The sequence below is a fragment of the Acomys minous genome (genome assembly GCF_964271855.1).
Source record: "Acomys minous genome assembly, chromosome: 8".
Taxonomy (NCBI): Eukaryota; Metazoa; Chordata; class Mammalia; order Rodentia; family Muridae; genus Acomys; species Acomys minous.
In genome coordinates, this window is record NC_140489.1 from 47,526,642 (window position 1) to 47,547,836 (window position 21,195).

Here is a 21,195-nt window from a genome sequence, read left to right on the forward strand (position 1 = left end):
CATCTGAAAAGGGCTGCCGTTCAACTAGGACCAGAAGAAAAGCACACAGAGCTGAAGAAGTATGCTGTGGCAAAAATAAAAACACAAACAAACAAAAAACCCCAAACCAGGCAAAGCAAGACAGTCAGTCTGTTTGTGGGCTGAGCGGTCCCAGAGAAGAAAGGGACCAGAGAGAGGGATGGAACAAGAGGAAAATAGAATGTTCCCTTGGTGTTGGGGATACCTGTCAATGAATGCTACTTGGGCCAGGAAAGAAATGTACTGCATTTATTTGTTTGCTTATTTATTTCTTTATTTAGTGTGTGTGTGTGAGAGGTATGTATATATGTGTATGTGTGTATATCTGTGTAGTGTGTGTTTGTGTGTGTGTATGTGTATGTGTGAGTGTGTGTGTATGTATGTGTGAGTATGTGTGTATGTGTGTGTGAGTATGTATGTGTGAGTGTGTGTGTATGTATGTGTGAGTGTGTATATGTGTGTGTGAGTATGTATGTGTGAGTGTGTGTGTATGTATGTGTGAGTGTGTGTATGTGTGTGTGAGTATGTATGTGTGAGTGTGTGTGAGTATGTATGTGTGTGTATGTATGTGTGAGTGTGTGGTATGTATGTGTGAGTGTGTGTATGTGTATGAGTATTTATGTGTGTGCATGTGTGTGTGTGAGTATGCATGTGTGAGTGTGTGTGTGTGTATATGTGTGTGTGTATGTGTGTGTGAGTGTGTGCATGTGTGTAGGTGGTGGGGTGAGCAAGCTTCAGCACACATGTGGAAGCTGAAGGACAACTCTGGGAAGTTGATTCTCTCCTTGTACCTGGGAGACCAAGATTGAACTTGGGCCATTGGGCTTCATGGCAAGTAGGTTCTGGTCATACTTTTAATCTGATAGTTCTCCACAAGCGTTCTGGTCCCCAGCCTTGTGTCACTTTGGAGCCATGGACTTATGCGAGTAATAGTCTGGGAAGGCTCCCTGGAGGAGGTGACTCTTGAACTTAGTTACAATACAAACTTGGGCTTCTTACTGATTGCCCAGGAATCATCAAGGGCCTAATTCACGCAGCCTGGGCCAGTGAGTACAAACTCTGGACAAGCACCCTGCCCCTGAGTTCTACTCTAGCCCTGCAGTTTTGTGTTTCTGGCAAAATTCTTGTGCTTTGCATAGCAAAAATGATGATGGGTGACTAAGAGTTCCTCAGAACCCCACTGACGGGGTTATCCAGACAGGCCATCCCTGGCCCCAGTGAGCAGAGCAAGGGGCTTGAGTGGAGAGAGCAGGAGAGGGAGAGGTAGTGAAGACCTCGCCTAAGCCGCCTGTGAGAGGGTTGATGGAGCGAAGGAAAGAGCTTGGAGTTATCCCATAGGTCGTGGTGATTCTCAGAGTGGGCGTCTTGAGCTCCTTAGAGTACCATGGGCACTGCATGTGAACCAGCTTCTGTAGACCCCACCCAACAGAATATTGATTTATTTGGTCTGGAAAGGAGTTCAAGTATCTGCATTTTTCTTTTCTTTTCTTTTTTTTTTTTTAGGAAACTTACTTTCTTACTATGTCTCCCAGGCCAGCCTCACACTCCTGGACCCAGATGATCTCCCTCTGGTCTCAGCTCCCATGAGTTACAGCAGCCACCCATGACGTCATGCCCAGCAGAACACGCACTTAAACATATTAGTTGGTTTTACTTTTTATCTGAGAATTGGGTGACACTTTAATCTATCAAATAGTTTTTCTTAGTTACTGTTCTCCTGCTGTAAAGAGACACCACAGCCAAGGTGACTTATTCAGGAAAGCTTTTAGTGTCTGAGGGTGAGTCCATTTCCACTGTGGCAGGGAGCATGGCAACAGTACATCCTGACCCATAGCCAGGAGGAGGGAGGGAGGGTGGGAGGGAGGGAGAGAGAGAGAGACAGAGAGACAGACCAACAGACAGACACACAGACAGACAGACACAGAGACACATATACACAGAGACAGAGACACAAAGGCACACACATACATAGAGAGAGGCAGATACAGAGACAGAGGCAGACAAAGAGACTAGGCCTGGTCTGGGCATTTGCAACCTCAAAACTCACTCCCAGAGATACACCTCCTCCGACAATGCCGCATCTCAATCCTTCCTAAGCAATCTACCATCTGGGAACCAAACATTCAAAACTACGAACCTCTGGGGGCCATTGTCATTCAAACCACCACACACACAGACGTTCTCAGAAATCTGCATTTTTATCGGTGTGATTCCAATACAAGCTGAAGTTTGAGGCCCTGTGAAGACTGTAAAGGGCTTCACTGAGAAAAGCCAGGGTTAGGTGGGCATGCGGGTCAGCAGCCTGGGGAGACTGGAGGCCAGAGGCGCAGGTGGGGTGGGGCTAAGGGCTCATAGAATTGTGCAGCGTGAAGACTTGGGCCAAGACCCTGGCAATCTGAGTGAAGAGGACGTGACCCAAAAGAACTCATAGCCATTCAAGCTCAGCCATGCATCCATCCGTTGACGATCTACCAGTCATGGGCACATGGAGACTAGGCAGGTGCTGGGCTCCATATTTAGACCTGGGACCGAAGGATGTGACACCCAACAGAGAAGTCACCAGGCAAAAGCACAGGAGAGAGTCTGAAGGTGCCCTAGGGGAGTTCAGGGTTGGCAATTGTAAAGCACAGTGACCCTCCCATCAGCAGCAATGGGCTTTTCAGATCTTCAGAGTCTAGTTTGGTGACAATGGCAGTCTGCGACGCCTGCCAGGAGGCAGCAAACTCACCAGCAGTGAAGCTGGCTGTCAGTGTGTGTGGCCAGGCCTTCTAGAGAACCTTACAGAATGGGGGAACTTGTGTAAGTTTCTCCCTGGAGACTGGAAGACTGGTCAGGTGTTGGGGTGATCAGCTGCGGAGAACACAGGACGGCATGGCAGAGTACAATCCCTCTTTCTGCTGTGACTTGACCTTTCAATGAACACGTTCAAGCCCTAGCATCAGCTTAAGAGGAATTTCTGGCTTCTAGAAACAACCTCTGCCTTTGAAAAATCTCACAGCTAATTGGAAGAGTTGGACTTGACCATCTCTCTTGTCATGTCACGTGTCTGCCAAGTGCGCAGAGACCTCAATAAAGTTGTAGAAGAGGCGCATAGTAGAAGTGACCTATGATGCTGTAAATAAGTGTAGCATCCAGATCCATGAGTAATGGAAGTGAGGACAAAGAACCCTCCAGTCAGAAGAAACAGCATGTGTCTCACACATGGTCATAAACTGGCATGTGGTCAGGGACCATGAGTAACGGTGTATGGCTGGAGCAAAGGGCATGCATGGGACAAGGACAGGAAATGAACCCTGGTGAGAGTGGCTTAGCCTATTATCAAAGGCCCCATTATATGCAAAGATGCTGGTGTAAAATAATCTAGGAAAGCAAGAAGGAGAGACATTGACTCTGACAGCTACATTGAGGCGAGGGACAGGCGGGGCGTTTTTGTGATGGTCACCCTGGCTTGAAGAGAGGACTTGAACCAAGACAGAAGAGATTTGACCTTCAGCACTTCCTGCTCACCCAAGCCACATACCTACCTCTCTCTGATCTCCCAACAACCAGGAGCTGGGACAAGCCACATGTCCTTGGCTCCCCCAGCAGCCCTAGCCATCCTGTTGCTCCCACGCTTGTGCTTGCCAGCCTGTCCTCTGCAGGGCCACTGAGTGACCTTTCGCAGTTTTAATTGTCTCGTGCCTCTTCTCTGTTTGAAAACCCATCAGTGCTTGGTTTCCACGAGTGGTTTCAGGAATAAAGACCCGCCTCCTTCCTCGGGTTGATGAGATCCAGTTCCATGACTGCTTGATCCATGAGCCACACTCTCTAAGTTCCCAACCCAAGTCCTTTCTAGTCCTTAAGCATGCCCAGCCTAGCCCCACTTTAGCTCTTTTATGCTAGATCTTCCCCAGGGCTAGACCTTCATGGACTAGAAGTTCCTTGCCTAACTTAAATATCACATCCTCAGACTGTCCCCAACGGCCACAGCATTTGTAGGAGCTGCTCAAGTATCCATTGTCACTTTGGTTCTCTCCGTTCGTCTTCTGTCTGTCAACCCATGGTCTTCCTCCTCTGCAGTAGACGGTCTCCAAAATGGCTCCTCTTTTGTCCCTCTTTCACTGTACATACACACTGTTTCGCTGGTCAGGAAGTGGCTCCTGTCTCTCCTTCCGTTGAAGGACCTTAGGGTGCTACTATTTGCTCTGGCTGACAGAATGAGGCAAGATGGATGCTGTGCCAGTTCTGGACCTTACTTTAAAAATATATTTTATTTATTTATTTTATGTGTGTGTGAGGGGGTATGCATACCACACATGTGGGGGGGGGTCAGAGGACAACTTTTTGGAGTAAGTTCTTTCCTTTTGTCTTGTTTTGAGGCCGGGTCTCTCTTGTTGTCTCTGCCCTACTGTGGATTCTGTGCTAGCTGGCCTGCAAGCTTCTGGGCAAGTCTTCTGTTTTCACTCCCCATGTTGACCTAGAAGACGGGCAGAGCACAGATTAGCTTGTTCTGGCCAGAAGTAAAGGATGGCTCTGATGAGGTCGCTAGGGCAGTTAACTGGCCTTTCAACCCGCTGGCCAACCTGGAGGTATACAGATTTAGTTTTCCTGCCCACGTATCCAGGAGAGACAGAGCACTTGCTGTTGGCAGTAGAGCCAGTGATCTGAGACGGTTGCTCGGGCTCCAGGTGAGATGCTGATGACAGGAAGCAGGAGGAGCTGTGGGTCAGCTCAGTGGGCTTCAGACTGGCCAGCAGATGGACCAGCAGACGGAGGCCAGTGTCTACTGCAAACCTGCTCAGGTGAGGGTTGGCACCTCTGCAGAGCTCGCTTTATGGGGCTGGTCCTCCAGTAGTCTAGAAGGGTAAACTGGCATGCATCAAGGTTTTTTTTAAGTCCTGTGAAACAATACACTTCCTTGCCTTTCTTTCACATTACAAAAGGAAAAACATGTTTAACAAAACCTTTGTTTTCAAACCCCCAAGGCAAACCGGCCTTCCACTCCTGACTCCTTCTATGTACGTTCCAAAGAGTGTGAATAAGAGATAAAGTCTTAAGGTACTGCTAAATCCTCACTTTCAATACCTCAGCAGGCATCAGTCTCTCTGGGCTATTTTGTTTCTTGCCCTGGTTCTCCAGTCAGATGGAACTGAGCAAAGGAGGGCGATAGAACCAGACAATAGACTCCTTCAAAGTTGCCAGTCTAGTATCAAACTGAAAGGCATTCATTCACTAAGTCTCACCCCATTAGCTGGGTTCGTTTTGGTTTTAAGTAGCTGACACTCAGCAGAAGTTAGCTGAGACCAAATAGAAAATATATTAGTTCATACCACGTGGGGGTGGAGAAAGAAGGGAGGGAGGAAAAGAGGGAGGGAGAGGGAAGGAGAGAGGGAGAGGGAGGGAGGGAGGGAGGGAGGGAGGGAGGGAGGGAGGGAGGGAGGGAGGGAAAAAACAATCGGCAATGGCCACTGGGCCAGACCAGTGCGTGTTTGAATGATGTTGGCAAGAGTCTGTTCTTGCCCCACCATCCCAGCTTACTTCATCAATGCCAGCTTTAGTTCAGGGACGCTTCCCCAGCTGGTATCCTAGGGACTCTAAGCATGCTTCCTGCCAACCTTGCTGCTCCAGCAAGTCAGCTCCATTCTTGCAGCAACCTTCTGAGCCTTGCATCTCATTGATTATGTTATCACACCCATGTATGAACCAACTGTAACCAGGAGGATGCAGCGCTCTTATTGGTCAGGACAGATCACGTGCCTACACCTGGCCCAGTAGGATGGTTTTGAACCCATTTAAGTCATGTTTAGGGAGGAGGGTCTTCAGATGAAAAGTATGCAATTACCAAAAAGAGGGTCACAAGAGTAAACGATATGTAGTAGCCATGACACAGGTCGGGCTGTGACTCAGGGCCAGCTGTGGACAGAAGGCTGTATAGTCGCTCACAGCCCAGCTGCTATGGATTAATGTTTCATTGCTGTGAAACTCTTTTATTATTATTATTATTATTATTATTATTATTATTATTATTATTATTATTATTATTTTGGACTGTGCATACATCACTTCCACCCTCCTTTCCATTAGTCAGGTAGTGGCTGCAGCTGAAGTCATGTTGAAAGGCTCCTTGTCTTTTTGACGATGGCTGACTTGAACTTTCCAGCTCTCTGTGTCTCTGGTCCCCTCATGGTGTGGCATCTGGTTCCAGGACCAGGGCAGGACCTAGTCACTGACAGTTTCTTGTGGCTTGGAGTCAGGAACCTGTGTGAGTCTCTGAAGCCAAGCAGCTTTAGGTACGAGAGTCAAGGAGGAAGGACGGAGGACCACCTCTGCGCAGGTGTTTCAGGTTGGGAGCTGCTTTCACGGCCTAGAATACTAAGTTCTTGAGGGTGAAGTGTATCTCGTGAGTTTTCTCACTTGGTTCTCACCATGACTGTTAAGACTGTGTTACAAATAAGCATCCAGACTCACGGAAGCTGAGACACAGAGTAGGCAAGCGACTTGCTCGAAACACACAGTGCTCCTACCGCGGAATCTGTGTGTTTAGTTCCCCTCCGCTCGGTGTTGGGCTCCGCACAGAGAAGAGAAGTCTTCAAGGGGCTGAGATCCTGACAAGGTGGTGACAAGCACTGCAGCTTAGCTCTAACATGAATCTGGGATGTGTTCGTGTATAGACCCCATAGCACTTGGACTATATAGTAAGCACAGCCTCACAGCCTCACACACACACTCACACCCCTGTACGCATACACAAAGCTTCCCTTTCTCTAGTTTGATCTATTGAGCTTAGATACAATCCAAAAATAGTTCATAGACAATCCCAAAAGTATACTTTCCTGATAGTCATGTAATAGCCATCTAAGTTATGGACTGTCACAGAAAGATCAATATATTGCTCCATTTTACTATTACTCTTATAGCTCCAATTTTATAAATTAAACTTACCATAAGTAGCTATGCATAGGTGGGGGGGGGGCGCGCATGCTCATTGGCTTTGAGACATCAGTGCATATAGTCCAGGCTGACCTTGACCTCAGTAGTAGCCAAGTAGCCAAGGCTGACCTTGAATTTCTGATTTCCTGTCTTTGCCTTTGAGTGCTAGACTTATAAGCTTTCAGCTGCTGCTCTCAGTTTTATGCTGTGCTGGGAATCAAACCCAAGGCTTTGTATGCATTAGGCAAGCACTCCATTGGGCGGGTTATATCCCCAGCCCATAAGCATTTGGTTTGTTTGTTTGTTTTGTTTCAAGACAGGGTTTCTTTATGTAGCAGCCTTTACTGTCCTGGAACTTGCTCTGTAGTCCTGGCTGGCCTCGAACTCAGAAATCTGCCTGTGTCTGCCTCCTAAGTGCTGGGATTAAAGGCATGCACCACCATGCCCATCCACGCATAAGCGTTTTTATATAGGACAAAAGCACATTATATATAAAGAAATAGTTCTGTCTGCTGGTGTTCTTTAAACAGATACTCTGCTGATAAGAAAGAACAGTGTATATTTTAATTTTTTTATTACACTTATCTCTGTATGTGTGTTGTGTGGAGGTCAGAGGACAAATCAAGGGAGTCAGTTTTCTCCTTCCACTGTGTGGTACCCAGGGATACAACACAGGTATGTCATCAGGCCACTGAGCCATCCATCCGACGGTGCTTTTATCCACTGAGCCAATCCAATAGTCTACGCTGTATGTTTAAAATGGAAACGTGTATGAAGCAGCCTTTCCACTTTTTTAAGTGGAAGCATCAAAGGCTGGTGAGGGCTGGCCTGTCCCAAGGAGCCTTCCTGGTCCTGCCTCTGGCTGGGCCTGCAGGTATGATTTGACTCGATAGGGGAGGGGAGGGGCGTGATGACCGGTCCATGGAGGCTCTCTCAGCAGGTGCAGCAGAGCCTGGCTCAGTTTCTCATTTGCTGCAGAGAATGAGCCCTCTAGCCAGTGTGGCTTTACAGAACTCCATCTTAGAAAGTGAGACCTTTTTTTCCTTACTGGTTTTTTGTTTTGCTTTTGTTTTTGTTTTTTGCCTGTGATTTGCTGAGAACACAGCAAGTTTGACTCAAATACTTCTGTCACGCTACACACAAACCTATGGTAGTTTGTGCTACTGCCAGGTCTCCTCATAGAAAAGAAAAGAACCTTCCTTGGCAGGAAGCCTTTGTGGTTTGTCCCTCCACAAAAGGATGTGCTGAGATGAGTGGAGAATGAATAGGATCAGGCAGGGGGGGAAGGGGAGGCGGGGGGCGTGGAATTACAAGTTAATTTTGTTCAGGCCACGTGTTTGGAAGGCAAAACAAAACCCCAAAGCATTGCTGAAAGTGAAGTTGGGGAGACCGGTGGAGGCCGATCTTGCAGGTCAGGTGTGGGGTGAGGGTGGAGGGTGGGGGTAGGGAGGTTTGGGGGCTAGAGGGTGGAGGGAGGGGGGAGTTGGGGGAGGGGGGAGCTTCAGGCTCTGTTTGTCTTGTGACCACACTGCTGATTCCCACGAGGAAGGAGTTCTGGAGTTAGGCTGTGGTTTCCCTCTCTGGGGTGGCGGAGACCGTGGTCTTTCCCCTCAGCCGTCTGGGTAAGGCAGAGCTGTGGTAGAGCTTGCCAAATTAGGAGCCCAACGAGAAGAGAGTCCAGCAGCACTCTGAAAACTCTGAAAGCCACTGTAGTGAAGAGGCGTGTCCTCTCAGCTCCACTGAGCCCTGAGTGAGAAGGGCAGGAGGGTGGTGCCTAGCTCAGACCATAAAGCACACACTTAGCTTACAGTGGTGTGGGTTGAACCCCGAGGGGCCATCACTTACCCACAATAAAAGCAGAGACAGCAAGTCCAATCTTGAAGTCTCACAAGCAGACAGTAAAGCTGCACAGCTGCCTTGAACTCCTGGCCTGAGGCCCCTCAGTGGCGGACTGGCACACCAGTGTCAGCCTGGTTAAGTGCACTCCTTCCCCAAGCTGTGTTTAGTTGGTGTTCCATCGCAGCACAGAAAAGTGACTAAAACACCTTCCTGGTATTTCCCTCCCCTCTAAGTAACTCTGCATCATGCTTTCTTCACATCGATAAATACATTTCAATGAATTCGTTTCAATGACATTAAATGTCTAAAGTAATAGTCCCTTGCAGAGTTATAATTTATTTACTGAATCTTTTATTATTGGAGAATAATAATTGTCTATGGGGTGGGTGTTTTAGAACCATTATACAGCAGCGACTATCATCGTTTTCTGCGTATATTCCAAATAATGGGCAAAACGTATGGTCTTTTTAAAGGACTTTGGTCCTACATCAGCTAGGGTAGGCTAAATATTAAAGCAAACACTGCGAAGTCTTTGAGGCATAGCATAAGGACTTAGCGGTGTCTGCAAACTCCTTTATCCATATCTTCAGTAATTAAGAGGATGACACTAGTTTGGGTGTCTTTTTTTTTTCTGTAGATTGCATGGAAGCCGAGGCTCCTCCTCCTCCTCTACACAGGCAGATGCAGTGTGCCTGACTCTGCTTCCAGAAAGATTGTCACTACAGCAGGACTCTGCTGTCTGGCTCCTTTCAGAATGTCCACCCTATTACTGCATCCCAAGCTGGCTTGAATTTCTGGATCTTTCTTTGCTCCACCCCCCCCCTTCTACTCCTTCCTGCAGAACAAGGTATTATCTGCAAAATGAACCATCTCTTCTAGGATCAAGCCCCAACCTCCCTGCCCCAGCATCTCCTTTGAATGTAAGCTCACTAATCTGTCCTAGCTTAAAGACATATGGGGGCAGAGGTGGGATGGACACCAGGGAATAGAACTAGAAGGCAAGAATAGCATTCCAGTGTTGACATGGCACAATGGCTTTGACCAAATCTCCCAGTGTCTTGTCCTTGGCATTTAGTGGCCCAGCACATGGCAAAACCAGCAAGGGTAAGTTGCTTCGGAATTGTAGTAGAGGCCCCCAGAACCATGCAAGATCTAGCCCTTTGCGTGAACACGGCTTGCTGAATGCTGGCTCACGTCTGAGCTGTGGTTTCCTCCTTATTTCAAAAGGTAGTTACTCGAAGCTAATGCTTTTGAATGGCCTCTTATCCACATCTTTCCTGGACTCCCAGCTGTTGGCTGATGATTAGCTAGGGCTGGCCCCTTGCAAAGCAATGGTTAGCTGGGGCTAGCCCCTGGCAAAGCAATGTTTCCAGGGAGGTCTGAAAAGAGTTCTTCAAAAAGTATACTTGCACTAGGGCCTCTGAGAACGGAGGGCCTGGTGGGAGCTCAGCGGAGGAGTCACAATCACCAGAGAAGCAGCTGCTTCTGGTGGTACCAGCATTCCTAAAGACAGCACGTGTGTTTCCTTAAGAATGGGCCAGTGTAGCAGCCTTTGCAGTCCCACTGTCTCCCTAAGAAGCAACTTTGGACTCCGACCTCCTGACTGAGTGACTCACACTACCTCTCGCCCTTACAACCTAGAAAAAGAAACAGGAAGTGGCTTAGAGAGCCAGAGTACAGTGCAGTCTGATGGCACTAGCCTCAGATGAGATGGGAAATGTAGGCAGAAGTGTGGTATGGGGCCTCTCCTTCCTCCTGTTACCATGGAGCCTTCTGGTGATGTTGGTCCACCTCAGTGGAGTCTGGGGCAGGTACAAGATCATGGCTGAGGGGTCACTGCGGCTGGACCAATGCCTCTTTCCACCGTGAGGCCCTGTAGAATGACAAGGCCTTCTCTGCTGTGGCCTGGGATTCTTGACACAGATTTTTATCAAGCCTTTTAAGCCCCTGACTGGATGTAGAGGTAAATGCCTGTGATCCAGCACTTGGGAGGTAGAGGCAGGAGGACAGAGAGGTCGGGGTCATCTTTGGCTCCATAGTGAATTCCAGGCCAGCCTGGGTTACACAAGATCTTGTCTCAATATACAAATAAACAGAGCGGAAGCCTTCAAGAAGTGTTTCTATTCTTCTTCCAAAAAGAACAACCGCCCTTTGATACCCTCTGGGTGTTTTGGAGAGCCAGTGTAAACCTGGTAGCTTCCTCCACGTGCTGAGAAACGAAAGTCCACTGTCACCTAGGTCCCCAGAGGAGTGCTCCAATGGTGTGGTTAGCACTGTCCTGGACTGACTGGGCGAAGAGAGCAAGGGCCTGGCCTCCCAGTACATACCCAGGCATCCGTTTAGGGTTCTCCCAGGGCTGAAGGGCAGCTGGCAGCCAAGCCATGCCCACTCCTACAGGCAGAGCCTCTGACTGGTCTCCCCAGTCTCCTAGCCTCTCACTGGTGTCTTCTTCCCACAGGCCTGCCTCCCAGCAGACAGAACTTGAAGCCCTTGTGGTGGCAGGTTGCTGCCAAAACACTGTGGAGGCCTTTCCCACGCAGTCGGCACAACTACGTACTGACGATGGCCTCTTTAGGCCAGTGTCTCCAAGTACCACCTCATAGGGAAACGGCTGTTTCACGGACTGCTTCTTAGCCCACTCTGTAGCTCTCCAAGACCTGGCTTCCCAGGCCTAAGGTTGGTTCTAAAAGCACTAGCTTCTCTAGGCCAGTCCTCAGAATAAAGGGCCTGTAGACAACCCCTGTCATCCTCTTCTTTGAAGGAAGATAACCTGCCTCCTTTTCAGCCTCTTACGGCCTCTGGAAATGATCCAAGAAGTAGAGGGGACCACTAGCCGGAAGAACTCATTTGAGGCCTGCCACATCCCCTTCAGGGAGGATTAGAAGGAGAATATCAGGCTGTTTCCCCGTCTGCACTGGCTGGCCACCATTACAAGCATTGCCTCGGATTTTCCGTAAGCAAAAGGACTTGCTATTTCAGGAGGCTGTGCTCCTGATGTCCTTCAGCAGCAGGCAGTGAAGGTCACTTCCGGTCACAGACCGGGCGGGACCGGAATCCACAGGCGTCTCCTCAGAGAGAATGCTGACTCTGAGGTAAAGTCGGGGAAAGGACAAAAATGACCTTTACCCACTGTCCTCTCCAGGCCCCACCCGGATCCTGGTGACTAAAGTAGCTGTTTGGGGCCAGCAGAGAACAAACAAAACCCGTGATTTAGCTGGAGAGATGTTAAGAGGTGTTCTCTCCAGAGGACAGATCCCAGCACCCAATCTGACCATCCACAACTGTCTGTACCTCCAGTCCCAGGGATCTGACACCCTCCTCAGACCTCCACAGGCATATGCATTCATGTTTGTGCAACACACACACACACACCTAACTTTTTAAAAAGTTATTTGAAAGGGCAGCCTTGATTTATAGTATTGACCAATCCTCTTTAGTGTAAATGTTCCTGATAGCTTGAGTGTTTGAACAACCGAGTCACACTGACTTGAACGCCTATAGGCAGCTTCTCGTAAACCAAGAAGGGGAAACTCTAAAACCTCTTCCCCTGTCCCTCAAAACCCCCAGCCCGAACATCACTTTCAGTTTCTTGGCCAGTAGTGGCTGGCCTTTGCCCAGGTCATTCTGTGATATCGGTGACTTGGCGGTGTCACTGTAGTAAATGCCAAGGGACAGAGTACAGGGGGTGATGTTGACAAGTCCCTCTAGCCCAGCTGGAAGAGCTTAAAGTGATGGGTGGAGAGCCGTACAGATTCTGGGCCTTGACTCTTCTTTTGGCTGAATGCTAAAACTGACTGTTTTCTCCCTGCCCCACCCCCACCCTCAACTTCTTTTCCTTTCACTGGGGTCTCATGTAGCCTAGGTTGGCCTCAAATTCTTCACATAGCCTTGAGCCTCAAACCTCCTTTTCCCGCTTCCCACTTGCACCCTGACTAATGTGCTGCTGGGAACTGAAACTCAGTACTAACGCTATAGCCTGAGCAACGTCTCTACCCCTAAAACGGACTTTTTCTTTAAAAAAAAAAAAAGGCTTCAGGAAGATTCTGTGTCTAAACCCTAAAGCAGAGGTTCTCAGCTTGTGGTCCTAGCCTTTTGGGAGTCGAGCAACCTTTTCACAGGTGTCGTATAAGACCACCAGACAACACAGATATTTATGTCACAACTTATAGCAGTAGCAAAATTACAGTGGCGAAGTAGCAATGAAAATGATGTTACGATTGGGGGGAGCTATATTAAAGGGCCACACCATGAGGAAGGCTGACAACCATGGCCTCCAGCCTGAACAACTCATACTGATCATTTCTTGATTTTTAGGGAGGTTTGTGAGCAAGGCAGGGTCGGGTAGGTCGTACTTACTAAGCTGAGTATGGCCCAGTTTCTCCACAGCGCTGATAGTTCAGATTCTTCCTTTCCCTGTGGGGCCCAGGAGAGGGTGCGAACCCACTTTTCCTGCCCCCACAGGGCAGGATCTGAAACCACACGCCTGCATTTTCCATTTTGCCATCCTCCTGGGTTTGCCCTTGGCTGGAGCCAGTTTTGTGAAGGTCAGGGTACAGTGGACAAGGGAGTTCTCCTCAGGGGCCTGCCTGACAGTCCAGCCCATACTCTTCCCTGGGTGCTCTGGGCATATGTGTCCTGGCAGGCATGTACCCTGGGAGAAGCTGGTCTTGTCCGGTCTATGCTGGGCAAGCTAGCACAAGAGAAGAATCTCACTGAAATGTCCTTGAAACTGTCATCTCAACACTTGCCACTCAAGGTCAGTCACTTAACAAATATTTACTGAGGACCTACTAGGTGCCACCAAGGGAGGTAAACCCTCACGGAGCTTGCAGTTTGGTTTTTCAGGAAAGGAAAAATGCACAAATTTTCTTGATGAGAGACAGTGAGGGCCTTACAATGATATAAGAAGAGACACCTGACATCACCTCTGCATCTCCCCTCCACACTCACACACACACACACACACACACACACACACACACACACACACACACACACACAAACACAACACCCTAATACATACATACTCACACAAACCTACACGTACACACAACACACACAATGCACTCACATGCACATTCATACATACACACATATTCACACAAACACACATAAACATACACTCATACACACACACACACACACACACACACACACACACACACACACACACACACACACCTCTTCTCCTGGCCTTTTTTTGGCTACCCTCAGAGTTTCTGTCCCATAAAATGATCTCAAGGCCCAAAGTGTCCTCTGAGCTCCCGCAGTTCCCCTGACAAATCCCTGTCCTGGAGAGTCACAGGAGGTCCAGCAGGGTAGCTCATCCTCCCTTCCTCCACTCCCCTCCTAAGAAGGCACCAGACACTGGAAGAATCAGGCGGAGACCTGGGGGCTCTCAGCGTGTCTCTGCATTGGCCTTTTCAGGGGGTCTGCTTCCAGGTCGCCGGCTGTGGGAGTCCACAGGACTCAAGGAGAGAAGGGCGGCAGGGCATGCGCAGGTCGTCAGGGCTGACCAGGTGGATACAACCCTCATGGTATTCACCTCCTCCAGAAGCAGATTAAGGCCTTAAACCCTGGTAATTAGGCTATGGTCTCATTTGGAGACAGGGTCTTTAGAGAGGTAATCACGTCAGAATGTGTCTTTATAATCAACTCTGATTTAACATGACTCATACCCTTATAAAAAGGGAGAAATTGGGGACAAACCCAGCTGTGACAATGGAGGCAAAGGTCAAGTGATGCGTCCACAAACCAAGGAATTCTAAATATAGCAAGCTGAAAGTAGCAGTTAAGGAGAGAACAGCACAGAGGCAGTGCCCCTACACGTTCAAGTCCTGCCTGGCCTTGACCTTTGCCTCCTGGCCTCTGCCAGTGTGAGTTGTGCCTCTGGCACCACCCATCTCAAAATGCCATACCATCCTTCTAAGGATGTGACACATGGAGGTGACACTGGTCTCCAGAGGCTTCCCCACAACTTCACTCCAGGACCTGGAGGAATGCCAAGTAACTAGCTCCCACTGCCGCCCCACCCCAATCCCATGGAGGGTGTGGTCTACTTCAAGGCCTCTCAAGAAGGCATCTTTCAGAGAATCAAGCATCTCATTTTAGGAGGCTATCAGCACCAGAAATCACAGTATAATTGTGCTTACTGTGTGCCAGAGATTTCTAAAGAGTTTAGTGTCCCAACTCCCTTGTTTAGAATTACACATGAGGAAACTGAGGCACAAGGCGGTTAACTACTTTGCACTTGGGTTTGCAGCTGATAACTGGGAAATGTGGCCCTTTACCCTGATAGGCACCCCGCATGCGTTAAGCAGTACACTGTAGGGCTGGTGGGTTGCAAGTTAGATTCCAGCCATACAACATTGTGTCAGACCCTTGTGTTGATGATTAACAGTACCCACCGGTTCACTTCGTCTGTCAGTTTGTGTGCCATGCCACACTTTGTGGTTGTCATAGGTGGCTACCCAAGACTGAGCTACTTTCAAACACAGTACAAACTTCACAGGAACAACACCTTAGTCTCTTCCCACCCACAGTAGGCCAAGAGTCGTGTCCAGTTAGAGTCCTCTCCTTCGAAAGTCCACAATCCTTTCCCCATATGTCCTGTGGGAGACCAAATCTTTCTCCAGTGGCCCGCCCCGTCTGCCCACCTCCAGAGAGTCATGTAAGACAAGGCCCTTTCCCCCCAGAAGCAGGGTGACATTGATCAGCAAGGTCTGTCTGTGACCAATCAATTAATCTATTTCATCTTTGTCTCCTTTTCCTGGCAGAAACTGGTATCTAGCTGGATAGGGCGAATCTCTGGGGACCACAGCCTTTCTCTGTGAAATGATTCTTTTATGTGCACAAAAACATACATGAAGATCCTCTGGGGCTGAGGATGTAGCTCAATGGGTACCGTATTTACCATGCAGCAAGCCCCTGCGTTCAGTCCCCAGGATAGCAGAGACTAGACACGGGGACTCACACCTGAAACCCCAGCAGTCAGGAGGTAAAGGCAGGAAGGGTTTTCCAATATCCTTAGCTATATATGCATTTGAGATTGCCTGGGCTGCACAAGACCATTCGTTTGTTTATATGTCCATCTCCTGCCTGAGTCCCCTCCACCCCGACTGGTTTTGCTTTCCCCTTGGAGGATTGGAAGGCAAGATGGGGAGGAGGAAAAAAGTCAAAGATTAAAAGCAGGCCACTGGGGACCAAGTGGCCACCAGCTCATTCCTGTGTGGCAGTCTCGTGTCTAAGATAAGGCTGTCTTAAGGCAAGGCCGGGGTGGGGGGGGCAGAAGCAAGGACTGTGGCTACAGACCACTGCCATTTCCTTTTCTGCTGGTGGTGCTTCCTTTTTATGGCTCTTCCCTTGCCTTGGGAATCGGCCCATCCTAAGAGACTGGCTCTGCGCCTCAGCAATTTATTCCAAGGAACCCAAGTAAGGCGGTCAGTGTCTATGGCAGTTCCAAAAGTCCACCCTGGCACCTGTGATTCCCCTCACAGTGACTGGGAAAAGCTTGGGCTAAGTGGGCATAGGAACTGTTCCCTGGGAAAGGAAGCTGTGTTTTCATTTTTATTTGTCCCCAAATAATGCTTTCAGTTGATTTTCTAGTCTTGACTACAAAAAAATGGTATCAATGAGGCAAATGACACTGATATTGGTGGCAAGCCGCTGGGAGCTTGCTTACTGAGGCCCCCTCTGTGCCTGGCGTATGAAGAATACACTCACAGGCCTTCCTGTCTAAGAGATGAGAGTCTAAACTGGAGGCCAGTCTAATGCCATCAGGAGCGAGAAAAGCCGGCGTTTCTCTAAACTCGTAGTAGGGCTGCACTCGGGTTTTGCTAGAAGGACAAATATCTCAAGAAAATGGGAGTTTATGGTGGCAAGCCACATGGCTGGTCCCATAACCAAGTCTGGCAAGAGCTCTCTGTCTCTCTCCGGGAAGGGCCACACTTACCCTCATGGTGGCTCTGTCTCCTATGCCTCTGTTCTCAGCTGTACTCACAGCTGCTCCCTCTGTTCCCAATTCCTTCCTAACCCCAACTTGCACTGAGCTCATCTTGCCAGGATCCTGACTGCCTCAGGGCATCCTCTCAGCTTTAAGGACCTCCTCAAGAGATATATTCTTCCTTAATTGGTGGTTATAATTCCTGGGGAAGGCTGGGTTTGCCCAAGCTTCTAGACTCTGGTGAACCTATATTTTGGTTGACATGAGGTCGTTTGTCCACCCTGGTGGTCCAGCCAGGTGTAGACAGTAGTAGATAGATAGATGGATAGATGGATAGATGGGCCATGGGCCACCTAAACGTCTACGAGTGGGTCGACACCTAAAACAACATTTAGTATGGAGGTCACCAGTTATGACTGAAGTCATAGAAGATACAATCCCTCTGAGCTGGAGACAGTGGGTTTCATGGGCAGTGAGATGGCCAAGGGTTCATTCAACACATAGAGAAGAAAATGCTGAGATGGAGCGATGAGTACCACAGAGATTGTCACAGCGTCTACAAGTCCCCATGCAAGGAAGCTCTATCTCAGCCCCGATGACATCAGATTGGGGCATACAAAGCTTTAGCAAGTGAAGTGTGACATATGTCAATTTTAGGCACATGCTTTGCCAACCATTCCATGGCACCCCTAGCTCTCAGCCATTGGAATAACACCGCCCCCAAACAGGAGCTGTTCCATCAGCTTGGGGCGTCCAGAATGAGAGCACCCTGGAACACAGCCAGAGCCACTGCCTGCCCACAACAGATTACAACCCAGTAAACGTCTGTGCGCTGAGCCACTGAGGTTTCGAGTCATTTGTTACTATGACATTACCCAGCCTGTCCGAGCTGATATGAGGATCCAGCTGTGGTTTTAGACTCTCAGATAAATGGAAGGGAGGAATGGAGGTGGAGTGGTCGTAGGAAGCAGAGGCAGGAATCCAGATGTCAGAGAAGACAGCCTGGAAGCAGAGCGGCCAGAGAGGGCCTGGAAAGAGCTTTCAAGAGATATTTTATGGACTGGGTTCAGGAACAGGTTGTACCATGGCTTTGTTTGGGTTGCCACAGAAAATACTACAGATCAAGCGGCCTAAGCGGCTAACATTTATTTTCTGACAGTTTTGGAGAATAAAAGCACAAGATCAAGGTGTCCGCAGAGCTCCCTTACTTTGTATCCAGTCCTCTTTGTGTGTTGCATACAGCCACATGAGATCTCAGTCTGGCTTGCCCAGCTCTACCAGAGAAGACACAACTGGGCAAACTGACTCTCTCTAGGGCCTTCCATCTCAGTGCAGTTGAGGTATGAGGACTGGAGAGGAGAGGAAGGTCCCAGAGGTCCCAGAGATTTGAGAGCACACTACACGGGGCTGAGGTTTGGGTTAGAAAGCTTATGGAAACTCTTGTTTGGAAACACACACACACACACACACACACACACACACACACACACACAATGATAAACACCATGACTGAAAGAAACTTGGGAAACAGAGGTTTCTTTTATCTTAAGTCATGAAGGGAAGTCAGAGCAGGAACTCAAGGCAGGAGCTAGTACAGAGACTGTGGAGGATGCTGCATGCTCGTGACCTTCCACTGGATTTCTCAGCTACTTTTTTCTTTTCTTTTCTCTTCTTCTCTTGATTTCTTCTTCCTTTTTCCCTTTCCTTCTTTCTTTTTTTTCTGTTTGTTTTTTGAGACAGGGTCTCTGGCTGTCCTGAAAACTTGTTATGTAGACCAGGCTAGCCCTGAACTCACAGAGATCTGTCTGCCTCTGCCTCCTGAGTGCTGGGATTAAAAGCAAGTCCCACCACACCAGCCTTTCCGCTACCTTTTTTACACAAACCAGGACCACTACCTGCCCAAGGGCAGTGCTGCCCACAGAGGGCTGGGCCCTCCCACATCAATCCTTAGTCAAGAAAATGGAGTTATCAGCAGGCCAATCTGACGGAGTCTTTTTTTTTTTCTAAATTGAGGTTCCTTCTTCCCAGATGACCCTAGCTTTTGCCAAGTTGACTACAACTAACACACATATGCACAAAAATAAAATAAATAGCTAGATAAATAGATTTTTTTTAAACAATAAAAAACCAGAGCCAGAGAGATGGCTCAGTGGGTAAAAGTGCCTCCCAAGTGTAATAATACCTGAGTTCAGAGCCCCTGTGAAAAGCTAAGTGAAGTGATGAACACCTGTAACCCTCGCACTGATGACAGGAGAAGAGACTGGAGGCTCCAGCGACAGCTAACCTGGAGTGTGCGGCATGGCGGAAACAGGAAGTCCCGCCTCTCCACAAGGCAGAAATTGAGAATCAACACCCACAAGTTGTCCGCTCATCTCCACACACAGGTATGCACCACAAATAAGAAATAAATACATTGCCAATAAAAGAATAGGCTGTGAGAAGTGGACGCAGACGCCACCCTTAGGAGAATTAGGTAGAGAGGGGAGGAAGGGACATGATGCCCACCTCCAGCCACATCACTCTGTGATAGAAACACTCAGGGTGAGCCAGACTGCCCACCTCGGCTCACTGCACATCCAGCAAGGCAAGTAGGGCCAGGCTGGGGTCTCAGGTGGCACATGGCCCACGGGACTCATCAACTGTCCCTGAATTGCTGAGTTTTTAATGGGGTAGGTCAAGATCAATTAAATGCAAGGCAAAGACTAATTTTGGGCGTTCAGACCACTCACAGGCAGCCTTTCCCTGGGGTTCTGCCTCCAGACTCATTAGGTAGATATTTGCTCCACTGTGAAGCAATTACTCAGAGGAGCTAAGGCGCCTGCCTGAGGTGGGTGCTGGCAGAGCTGAGGCAGGCACACCACGCTGCCTCTCAGATGCCGCCTGGCTCTTCCTTGGAGATGCCGTCTCTTGACTCCAGCACAATTCCAGGCAGGGCAGGAAATCCCATGAAGTGGTCATTCCGACCCCTACCTCCTTCACGAGAGTGCGCATGTGCACGTGTGTGTGTGTGTGTGTGTGTGTGTGTGTGTGTGTGTGTGTGTCTACTGTCCTGGGACGTTTTCCTGAAACAAGACCAGGACTGTTTTAAATTAATATTGAGAGGAAAGTGTGACCCTGTACTGAGAAAGACTTGCCCTGGTTTTGAGGAAGCTACCAACCAAGCCCAATATTTGCATTTTCTCTTACTTGGAGAGGCCAAGAAACTAAGCCACCCCCTGACATTCCTAAACCAGTCTTCTGAGAGCCTGAAGGACTGAAAGAGTGCATCTGGACATACCCATGGCGGGGGCCCTCACGCAGGCACAGGGTGCATTGGTGTCTCGTGCCCCTTGACAGCATTGCCGCCATATGAGGAGCACAATCATACCCATTGTCCCCGGTGGCAGAAACTGGCTCCAACGTCTTCACTTTCCTCCACGTCTTTGTTTCCTTTAGGACACACACACACACACACACACACACACACACACACACACACACACACACACACAAACAGCTGGAGAGATGAGGTGGTTGGCTTACAAACAACAGACTCTGACAGAGCGCCTATCCTCCTCAGCTGCATGAAATTAATTTGGCATGGTTTTGCACACCATGAAGGCACGCACTGCAGAGGGATGCTTCTCTGCTCCTGATGCTTGCTCTTGACCCCAGGCAGCCTTCCCCCACCCTCACCCCTACCCCCCTACTGCCCACACCCTTCCTGGTTTGTTGGTTCTGTGTGTTCTAAAAGGAAGGAAACGGCCATATTCTTGCTGTATCTTTAAAATAAGAAGCTCCCTAGAGGTCCTGAATCTACACACTCCAAAGGCAAGGCGAAACTCGCTCACCGAGTTCAGCTGTACTTTAGGAAACAAATGCTAGGCGCTCAGGCTCCACTTTCAGTTCTAGGTTTTCTGGCGAGAACGCAGGGCGGAGCTCAACTTGGCGCATGCGCACGAGTCTCATGGAGGATGATGCTCATGAAAAACCAAGGACTGTATCCTCTTGAATGCAAAGCCTTGTGGGATGCTTTTTGTATGTTTGCATGGTAGCCAGGGTGAGAGCCACAGGAGGCACATGAGGGTGAGGAATTAGTACCGAGGGCCAGCTTTGCCTTTATTCCAAAAAGCATCATCAGGAATTGCGGTCCCTATTGAAAAGCCAGCATCCTGAGAGCACATTCTGCTTCCTGAGGTTTTGGAAAGGCCCGCGGAACTCCAGCCATCTCTGCAGCACTTTGAGGTCTGCGCATTGTGCAGTTTTTCTGGCTAACATTCACACCGAAGACCTTCTCATAACAGTGTCCAGGAACGAGCCCGTGTTCCCAGCCCACAGCATAAAAAGGTCCCTCCTTCCTGGGCATCTTTCCCCAGGCCTCAAGGGAAACTTTCTTCAAGATGACTGTTCGCCACAGTTTCATCCCCTTCTTCAAGGCTTCTGGTGAAAGCACATAGTCACCTCTTTTTTGCCCCCTAGGAGAAGTGCAAAGCCAAAAAAAGGAAATG

General features: G+C 48.9%; 1 long non-coding RNA gene across 1 annotated transcript; it reads left to right on the forward strand.

Annotated features, from left to right (window-relative positions):
* Positions 1-8,291: 8,291 nt before the first annotated feature.
* Positions 8,292-13,613, forward strand: LOC311603536. The gene is made up of 3 exons (XR_014781115.1): positions 8,292-8,338; positions 9,404-9,686; positions 11,225-13,613. It is a non-coding gene; the product is annotated as an uncharacterized lncRNA (long non-coding RNA).
* The last annotated feature ends 7,582 nt before the right edge of the window (positions 13,614-21,195 follow it).